We start from the raw sequence: 10,944 nt of genomic DNA on the forward strand, positions 1-10,944 counted from the left end.
AATGGAAAATTACTCGGCCATAAAGAAGAACAACTTTATGACATTTTCCAGTAAATAGATGGATCTGGAGATTATCATGCTAAGTGAAATAAGTCAAATTTACCTTTTTTCCTTTTTTATTCCTCCTCCTCCTCCCCCTCCTCCTCCTCCTCCTCCCTCTGTGCATATGTACTGGAGACAGAACCCATGGCCTTATGCATGCCAAGCAAGTGATCTATCACTGACACCCCAAGATCTTTTCTTTGCCTTTTCTATGTTTCTCTTTGACCTAGAATGTTTTCTTCTACTCTGCCAATCAACGACCAGCTATACACCAAAGTCAAAGCTCCAATCAAAGGCAAATGTATTATTAGAACTAAAAGAGGTCTCTGTAAACACCGTACTTAGTGACTCCATTTTATAGGTGATAAAACTAAGGCCTAGAATGAGGAAGGATTTTCTGAAGTCCACACAGCTTGGAAATGACAGAGGTAGCACTAGAACCAGCAGCATTTGATTTGCACAGGTCGAGCTTGCTTTCCACCACTTCTAGGATGTGTCAAATGTTTTACCTCCTCTAGGAAGCTTTCCTGCATTTGAGGAAAACGTCTCCTTTCTTTACCTAAAGTAGACTTGTGATTCTATCCTTTACCTTAACTTTTACTTTGGCCAACCCTTCTTTTATTGATTGATTTACTTCTAAATATTTCACCTCTCCCCTGGATGTAGGAGACTACCAGATCTCTCCCCGTTTTCCTTCTTCCTAAGCTCCATACTTCTCAAGTGTGCAATACTTCTTACCCACCAATGTCCTGATATTTGTATTTTTTTGTATGTGGCATCATTCCCATCCCTATAAGTCAAGCTTACAATTGTAGGGTTCTCTTCAGTTCCCTCTTTTTATCTCCAACAATCCCTGAGTCCTTTCTGAGCTCCCTCTGCAGCGTTTCTAATATCCATCCCATCAATCTCCTTTGCCTTCTTCCTGCTACTGCCAGGGACTCATTACCTCTTGTCTGGATGCCCTCCAACCCATTCTTTGCACTTCTGCCAAATTAATCTTCCTAAAGTACATCTCAGTATTTATTTCAATCAGCAATAATTGTGCTTCGGGTAAACCTCATGAGTTGTGAGATCTCTATTGTGCTTAGCTTGGGTCATGTCATTCCTTTTCTCAAAAAAAGCCCCAATTACCTCCAGAAATAAGTCCAAATACTTCATCCAAGCATTTATTACCCCATATAGATTGTTCTAAGTGACTTCTTTTCTATCCTTATATTCCTGGAACCCAAAGGGCTATATCTTAAAAGAGTTAATTGTCTCATTTGGATATACACTATTCTTCTATGTCCTGGAACTCATTCCCCCTCACTTCCTTAAGAAATATTTCTCCTTTAATATCAATAAAGTATAGTAGTGAATCATGGGGGGAAGGGAATGGAAAGGGAAGGTACTGGGAAATGAGATTGATTGAATTATGTTATATGCATGTACAAAAATGGCATAATGAATCCTACTATTATGTGTAATTATAATGCACCAAGAAAATATAGCTTAAAAAAGAAAGTATTCTCCTTTAATTAGTATACTCCTTTATTCAGATATTATCAGCCTGTTATCCCATTTGCCCTATGTTTTTTCCTTAAGTCTACAAACTTGCTCCAATTTTGAAAACTTTCCCTGAACCTATGTTCATTTTTAGTTATTGCCCTTTCTTCTCTTCTTTCACAGCTAAACTATTCTGACAGACCTTTATTTTATTTATTTATATGTGGTGCTGAAAATTGAATCCAGTGCTTCTCACATGCCAGGAAAGTGTGATACTGCTGAGCCCCAGCCCCAGCCCCAGCTAAACTACTTTGAGAAGCTGTCTTCATTCACTGGTTCTACTTTGTAATCTCCCATTCACACAACCTGTGACAATCCAACATGGTCCCCCATCATTTTCCTCAAGGAATTGTTCAACATTACCAGTGACCTGTTAATTGTTTAAACCAGAGGAATCCATTCAGTTCTTATTCTGTGTCACCTCTGTATTAGTTTCCTAGGGCTGCCATACCAAAGTTCCATAAACAGGATGCCTTAAAACAATGCAAGTTCTTTCAAAATTCCAGAAGCGAGAAGTCTGAAATCAAGGTGTCACTTGGGGCCATGATCCTTCTGAAGCCCTTTGGACTTCAATTTTAGTAATAGTGATGGTGAATAGTAGTTGGATTTTGAATTTGATTTGGAGGATTTGTTCATGGATAAGGTGTGAGTTAGACAGGGTTGTGATAGAGCAGGAGTAGACAAGGAATTAAAAGATTCCTTGATTTTGGATCGAATAACTGGATGGTATCAGTTACTAAGGTGGGAAAGAAAAGAGGAAGAACAAGTTTGACTGATGTTGGGAACAAATTGTTTGGTTTTGTACATGTTAAATTGAAGATGTCTATCTATGCCAATATTAAGTAATAATTTAAAGGAATCCAGATTTCATGAAATAGGTTAAGGTTAAATACACACACATACACACACACACACACACACTTTTGGAGTGAACTTCTGATCCTCAAAGCTTTGAGACTAGGTGAGATCACTAATAGGTTAAGCGTAAACAGTAAAGAGTAGAGTTACTTGGACTCGGCCATGGGGCATACTAATATTTAGAGAGGGCAGATAAAGAGCAACCAGAAGAACAAGCTATGAAATGACCAGTTCAGTGCTAGGAAAAGCAAAAGAGAGCAGTGTGTCCCACAATTCAAGTGAAGAAACTGATTCAAGAAAGAGGGAGTCGTCATCAGTGTGAAGTTAGTGAGACACTGATTCTGAGAACTGACTATTGGTTTTGACAGCACAGAGGTCATTGGTAATCTTGACATTGGAATGTTGGAGACAAAAGCCTGAAAAGATAGTTTCTTGAAAGAATGGTGGCAGGAGTGAAGAAGTAAAGACAGTATGAGTTTCCTATGAGTTTCATTGTGAAGCAGTACAGAAAAATAGAGTATTAGATGGAGGGTCAACTGGAGGGAATATCTACACTTTTATTTGTCAAGTATTAAATTTGTTTCATTTTTTTTTAAAAGGGAAATTTTCTTTTTTTAATATTTATTTTTTAGTTGTAGTTCGACACAATACCTTTGTTTTATTTATTTAATTATTTTTATGTGGTGCTGAGGATTGAACCCAGGGCCTCACGCATGCAAGATGAGTGGTCTACCACTGAGCTGCAACCCCAGCCCCAGGAAATTTTCTTTTAAATCACAAATATTAAATATCTGATTGCTGATGGAAATAATTCAGGAGTGAGGGAGAAATTGATGGGATAAAAAGGAAGGAATAATTGCACAGCAAGGTCCTTGGGAAGATTAGAGTGGAAGTGGCCAATTGAACTTTGCTAAGAATAAGGACAATTCATCCACATTGTGAAGATGGAAGGCTGAGTAAGTTGGTGAAACGGTGATGGAAAGAGGAGGAAATTCTCCTCTCTATGCTTCTCTTTTATGTTCAAATATAAGGGGAGGCCATCAGCTGAGAGTGAGGAAAGAAAGGAGATGCAAAAGGAAAAAGAAAGGGCAATCACAGATGAGAAAAGAGACATGGGAGAGTAGTGTTGTGGAAAGCAAGGGCAGAGAGAGGATTTGAAGAAAGAGCACTCCATCAATCAATAATGTTAAATATTACTACAGTCATGCCAGGTAATATTGAAAAGAGACTATTGAGTGTGCTAATTCAGGGGATATCTGTTGACTTTGGCAGGTGAGCCTTCCTTAAAACATTAGGAGCGGAGGTTTATTTTTAATGAAGAATGAATAAAAGTGAGTAATTGTAAATGTAAACTTTATTTTGTGGGGTAGGTGCTGAGGAATGAACCCAGGGATTTGCACATGCGAGGCAATTGCTCTACCACTGAGCTACCACAACAACACTTTGTTTGACATATTGGGGATACAGGGGGGCTATATCACTGAGCTACATCCCCAGTTCTTTTTAAAATTTTGTTTTTAGACAGGTCCTCACTAAGGTGCTGAGGCTGGCCTTGAACTTGCATTCTTCCTGCTTTGGCCTCCCAAATCATTAGGATTATAGGCATACACCCCTGCACCTGACCCAACACTTTTTTTAAGAAAGAAAAGTGGCAGGGGATAAGTTGAGGAGAGAAACATACATATCTTCTTTATTACACTGTAAATTCCTTGAGGAAGAAGAACATGCAGATGCACATAGTATAACCATAATGACTTTTACAGGGAATGACAATGCTTGTTTCTAGCAAAAGCTGAATATTAGTGAATGAATGACTTGTGTACCCAGAAAGAATCTCCTAAGATGTTCTTTTGATAAAATTGGATCTTTTCTGCTACTCTCACAACATGTGGTAGGAAAAAAAATATGGAAGAAGTGTTCCTATACCCTAGAGGAGCAGAAATATGGAGGTGACAAGAGGTAGTTCAACACAATCTGTGGCCTCAAGACATCAGCTTCTCTGCCTAATATTATAGTTAGGTATCTGAAAGGTCTAACCCCAGAAGTATAAGAAATTAGTTGGTGTTTTTCTGCCTAGGTGAGAAATACTTAGGTGACTAGAAGTTGTGTGGGGTTGAGGCTTTCTTTCTTGAGGGTAGCTTAACAGTGAGCCATGGTGGAGAGGGGAGGAATTGGTGTATTAGGCATGTAGCTATATTTCAAGAGTATAAATACAGCAACAAAAGAAGAATTGTAAAGAATGGGGAACAGGGTAGATCAGAGCATAATTAGATGAAATCAAGACAAGCACTGTTTAAGCTGACTATCAGAGAAACCATCTTGACACTGAAAATTACTGGATTGTGGGCTAATCTTTGAGAGGAAATAGTGGAAACCCTGCTGCTGAGTCATTTATAATTATTTAGAATTAGACAGGACAATGTCGTTGAGAAATAATGTAGCATAATACAAGGAGTGGTTTTGCTCTGTCCCTAGAGGGATGGACTGGATGTGACCTAATAGCTTTTTCCTACACTAATTTGGTTGATTGTGTCAGGGAAAAGACTGGTTGATCATTTTGTTTGTTTTCCCCCTGTTCAATGACTCATTCTTGGTTTGACCACAGGCATGCATCAAAAAGGATGGCCATTGGTTAGGCATATAATAGAATGTAGAGCAGGAAGCCAATAGATTGAAAGAGAGGATTCCCCAAATGTTGATGAATTCAACAGGGACAGGTACACTCCAAAAAGTTAGGATCTTAATATCTAGGAAAAGTCTACAGTGCCTGGAATATAGTATTTGATGAATAAATAAATAGCTGATGAATTAATGACACCTTGAGGAGAGCACCTAGGAACACCAATATAAGATGAGATAGGTTAGACATGTTCCTTAATATCTCTGAGTCAGTTTTCTCATTTCCTTTCCAGTGATTTCTTCTGAGAATGAAATGAAAGCATGTAGATAAGATACTGGGAATTTAGCATCTTAAGAAGTATTAGCTCTCTTTCCCCTCTGCCAGACTGGATCTCTTCAGACAAGTCAAAATCTCTGTTTGTGTTTTATCGCATCACAAAGAGAGAAAATTATGCCTTTCCTTTAAAAAAAATCATAGATATTGATGTTAAAACAGCTTGGCTTGACGTTAACCAATAGCTGCAGGCAATTTTAGAGGAATTTTTGAAATAATAAACAACTAAGGCACTACCTGGTATGATACTCCTTCACTTTGCTTTTATCAACTCACCCCAGGTCTCAATTCAATAAAATCAAAATGCTCCTCTGAAAGCATGTTTTTATCCTTGGAACTTGCTCAGTATCCAAATTACCTGAGTCTGCCTCTGTCAGTGATTAACTATCATTCACACTGTATTGGCCACAAATAAGCTGTTCCCTTAGCCTTGGCCATTGGAGCTAACCAGGTGGAAACCCTGCATTCACCTGTTCAGTCTCTTGATGCTGTCAGATTTCCTTCCACTGTTATTTTTGTCCTTCCCCACCAGACAGAATTTATAGAGAAAAGAATAGCTTCATTAAGGAAGTGATACCACTAAGTGGATGAAAATCCCTTTTCTCTCTTTCCTTAAGAAGGAGATATTTTCAGCTTTCTCTTATGCATTTCTTCTCTTCCTTCCACTTTGCTGCTTTGTTGTTGTTGTTGTTGCAGTTAGGAGACACCAGTTTAATTTGGATATAATAACTGGACTTAATTAATATCCCAGAGCAGCTCACTTCCTTTCACAACAGTCCCTGACACTTTTTTTAAAACTCTGAGATGTTTTTTCAAGAGCTCACATCCCTTTCACAGAACAGAATGTTTTGAAAAATACTTAGACACAGTTTCTCATCACAGAGTTAAGGTGATCCTATCATAACAACTAAAGATGAGTGTAGAGAATTTGGTGAGCTATCAAGGAAGTACTCTAAAATGACAAATGGATAGAAAAGGCATTTGGATGAAGCCTTTGGAAAAGAATCAAGGTTATTTGACCTGAAGAGATAAAGTTTTCAGACCCTTAGAAATAGCCACTTGCCACGGACAGTTGAACAAAACAGAAACAGAGCAAAACAAAAATGCCAACTTCATTCATTTCATAATGTTGGACATTAAATCGATTGGCTTATTTATTGAAGAATAATTATTGAAGATTAAATAAGCTGTGTGATGGATTCTTTATACATCTTTATAAATTTGCTTGGTAAGACAAATTTTGTAAATTTGTTTTGTGTGTATGGTAATGGGGATAGACCCCAGGGGCTTGTGCATGTTAGGCAAGTGCTCTATTCACTGACCTGTATCCCCAGGCCTGTATGTATGCATGTATTTAGAGATGTGATCTAGGTAATTTGCCTAGGCTATCCTTAAACTTGTAATTCTCCTGCCTCAGCCTCCCAAGTCTCTGGGATTACAGGCATGTGCCACCAAGCCTGGAAAGAAGTGATTTAATAACTGCATTTAAGCACTGAAAAAATATCCTCTAGAAAAAAAAAAAAACCTCAGTTTTTCTTGAATGCCAGGAATTGAGTCTCACAGTTTCCTCTAACCACCCATTTTTCCCTGTCAACCCTAAGACCTCCAATCAGCCACTTTATTTTTCTTGAAAAATCTACTTTCCCGTACTGTCCATACCAGAAACACACAGTTCTGTAATACACGCAAAAGGGTATCTGATTTTTTTTTCCTTCATTAAAGACAAGAAGAAATAGCATCATTTGGAACAGAAGGGATTTTAGCTAGGTCTTCTAAAGGACTTCCAAGTCACTTTCTGTAGTCAGTGATAATTCACCAATGAAAGCTGTGGAATTTTCTTTACTGACTTCAGCAGATTGTTACCTCCCCAGAGATGCCTTACTGAGACAGAAGAGAAAAAATTTGGCAGCAATGGCTGAGAAATGGATGAACTATAGCCTTTTCATCTCTTTGTCTTATTCAAGCCAGAGTTCTCTAAATGTTAATGCATAGAGGGGAATCTAAACTACCTCTGCGGAGACTGGATGGCAAGCAGTCAAAAAAGAATATTGGACTTTGCTCTACCAATTTCTTTTTGTCTCTCACACATACACACACACACACACACACACACACACACCCAGCTTCTGTCTGTCCTTTGAGTATGTAATATAATTTACTCCCATAGCTTCAGCTAAGTGAATACTGATGTCTCTTGCACTTCCATCTCTAGCCCAGAACTATTTTATAAATACCAGTCACATTTTACCAGTTCTCTGTAGGATATTTTTATTTGTAAAAACAGTTACCTCAAACTCAACATGTCTTACTACTGTCCCCACTCAGAAAAACAACCCCCCTTCCTTTCCTGTTCCTCATCACAAAAATATGTCTTCTTTCAAATCTCACACTTTTAGCCTCTATGAACATCTTAGCTGTTCCCTGAATACAGTGTTCTTTCATGACTCTTCCTTTACAGATACTGTTCTTTCTTGCTTGGAATAGTCTCCCACCCCCCTTTACCTCATGAGCCCCTACTCATTGGTACAGGTCCTCTCCAAGTGTTATAAAGTGTTCCTCATTCCTACAGCAGAGATACAGTTCTCTATGTACTTACCACACCTCATTCTTATTCTGAGTTTAGGCATCTCATTCACTGCAAAACTAATAGTTCCTTGAAGGCTATATATTCCTTGAAATGCATTTTAATTATATTTAAAATCCCAGCACCTAGCACAAAATAGTCTATAGTAACAATTACTGAAATAATAAATGATGTAATGCAAAATTCAATTTATCAATTTTTCCTTTGATGGATCGTGCTTTTGAGATCACAGCTAAAGGCTATTTACAAAGTCTCAGATACCAAATATTCTCCTCTATATTTTCCAAAACATTTATAGTTTTACATTTCCAATAAGTCCATGATCTGTTTTCGATGTGTGTGTGTGTGTGTTTGTGTGTGTGTGTGTGTGTGTGTGTGTATGAGGCTTGGGTCAAGTTTCATTTTCAGGCCTGTGGTTGTCTAATTGTTACACTACCATTTGATGAAAATACTATCTTTTTCCATTGAATTACTTTTCTACTTTGTCAGAAATAAATTGGGCATATCTATGTGGGTTTGTTTCTGGGTTTTCTATTCTCTATGTATATATCCATTGTCCTATGTATATAACCCCCTATAAATATCACCCAGTCTCGATTACTATAGGTATATAATTCTTAAAATTGAATAGACTGACTCTTTTCTAGAACAATTGTGCTTATATCTACAAAAATATTGGTGAAATTTTATTGTAATTGCATTAAATATATATGGGAATTTGAGAACTGATACCTTTACTACATCAGTCTTCTAATCCAAGAACACAGTGTGTCTATTTATTTAGATCTTTGATTTCCTTCATCAGCATTGTGTAGTTTTCAGAATATGTCTCTTATACATATTCTGTTAGATTTACACCTATTTTATTTTCTTTGCAGCAATTACAAATGGTATTATTTTTAATTTGTTACTACATGCCCATTGTTCGTGTATAGAAATATAAATGCCTTTTATGTTTGATCTTGTATAATCCAATCTTGCTGAACTTATTAGTTCTAGGAATTTCTTTTTTATTTGTTTTTGTTCATTTTGGATTCCTTGGGTTTTTGGACACAAGTCATCTGCAAATAGGGACAGCTTTACTTCTTCCTTTCCTATTTGAATACCTTTCATTGGTTCTACTTATCGTCCTGTGCTGGCTGTAAATTTGAGTACTATGTTGAATAAGAATAGGAAAGGTGGCTATCACGTGGCAGTCAGTGTTTCATTAAATGTGATGCTGGCTGTAGGATTTTTGCAGATGATCTTTACCAAGTGATGAAGTTCCTCTTTATTCTTTGTTTATTGAGAGTTGTTATGAATGCATGCTGGATTTTGTCAAATGCTTTTTATGTATGAATATGATAAATCCTGTAAGTTTCCTTCAGCCTGCTGATTAGGTATATCACAATTGACTGTTTTTCAAATGTTGAATCTGTTTTGCATCACAGAAATAACCTCCACTTTGCCAAATTATTTAATTCTTTTCATGGATTGAGGAATCCTATTCCCTAATATTTTCTTTTTAAAAATATTTTTAATTGTAGATGGATACAATACCTTTATTTTATTTATTTTTATGTGATGCTGAGGATTGAACCCAGTGCCTTACATGTGCTAGGCAAGTGCTCTATTACTGAGCCACAACCCAAGCCCCCTAATATATTCTTTTTTAAAAAATATTTTTTTTAGTTGTAGATGAACACAATACATTTATTTATTTATCTTTATGTGGTGCTGAGGATTGAATCCAGTGCCTCACACATGCTAGGCAAGTGCTCTTCTACTGAGCCACAACCCCGGCTCCCCAATGTATTCTTAAGAATTCTTCATGTCATTATTTATGAGATGTGTAGATTTTTTTTTTTTGGTACAGTTTTGTCTGGTTTTCACATCAGGGTAATACTTCACAAAATATTTTGGGAAGAGTTCTCCCCTCTTTGATTTTCTGGAAGATATGTAGAATTGGTGCTAATATTTTTTTTAGCAATTTTCTTTTTTTCAGAGTAAGGAAAATTACTAGAGAAAATAATTTTTGTTTTGTTTTTAATTGGTGCATAATAATTGCACATATTTGGGGGGATACAGTGTGATGTTTTGATAGAATTTTCCATGGATACAATCTGGGCCTGAGGATTCCTTGTATGAGTTTTTAACTTCTGAGTTAATTTCCTTTTTTAAAATTCTTTTTTAAAAAATTATTTTATTTGTTCTTTTTTGACATATAAGACAGCAGAGTGTACTTTGACATATTATATATACATAGAATATAACTTTTTCTAGTCAAGATCTTATTCTTGCAGTTGTACAAGATGTGGAGTTTCACTGGTCATGTATTCAGATATGAACCTAGGAAAGTTCTTTCTGATTCATTCTATCTTTCTGAGTTAATTTTCTTAATGGTTACAGGCCTATTCAAATGATCTATTTCATATTAAGCAAGGTGTATTAGGTTTTAATTATTCAAGGGCATAATTGTCTATTTCATCTAAATTGTCATATTTGTGTCTGTAAAATTGTGCATAGTACTCCTTTATGGTCTTTTTTGATATCTTTACAGTCTTCTGTCATAGACTTTTTTCATTGCTAATATTGATAATTTATATATCTCTCATTTTTCCTTTGTCAGTCTTGCTAGAATTTTGTCAATTTTATTGACCTTTTCAAAGAGCCAGATTTTTTTTTCATTGATTTGCTGTAATTTTGGTGTTAGTTTCATTCATTGATTTTTGCTCTCATATTTATTGTTTCTTTCCTTGTGCTTGCTTTGGGTTTCTTTTGCTCTTCTTTCTCTAATTTCTTGAGGTGGGAGCTTAGATTACTTATTTGTGTCTTTTGTTCTTTTCTAATACAGTAACAGTGCTACAAATTTTCCTTTTTGCACGACTTTGGCTACGTCTTGAAAATTGTAATATGTTGTATTTTCATTTTCATTTATATATATGTATATATATGTATGTGTGTGTGTATATATATATATATA

At 36.2% G+C, this 10,944-nt stretch overlaps 1 protein-coding gene across 2 annotated transcripts in view; it reads left to right on the forward strand.

Annotated features, from left to right (window-relative positions):
* Window positions 1-10,944, forward strand: part of Shroom4 (shroom family member 4) — a 96,146-nt gene that overhangs the window by 14,178 nt on the left and 71,024 nt on the right. The window lies entirely within an intron of this gene.

This window comes from Marmota marmota, unplaced genomic scaffold (assembly GCF_001458135.2).
Source record: "Marmota marmota marmota unplaced genomic scaffold, marMar, whole genome shotgun sequence".
NCBI lineage: Eukaryota > Metazoa > Chordata > Mammalia > Rodentia > Sciuridae > Marmota > Marmota marmota.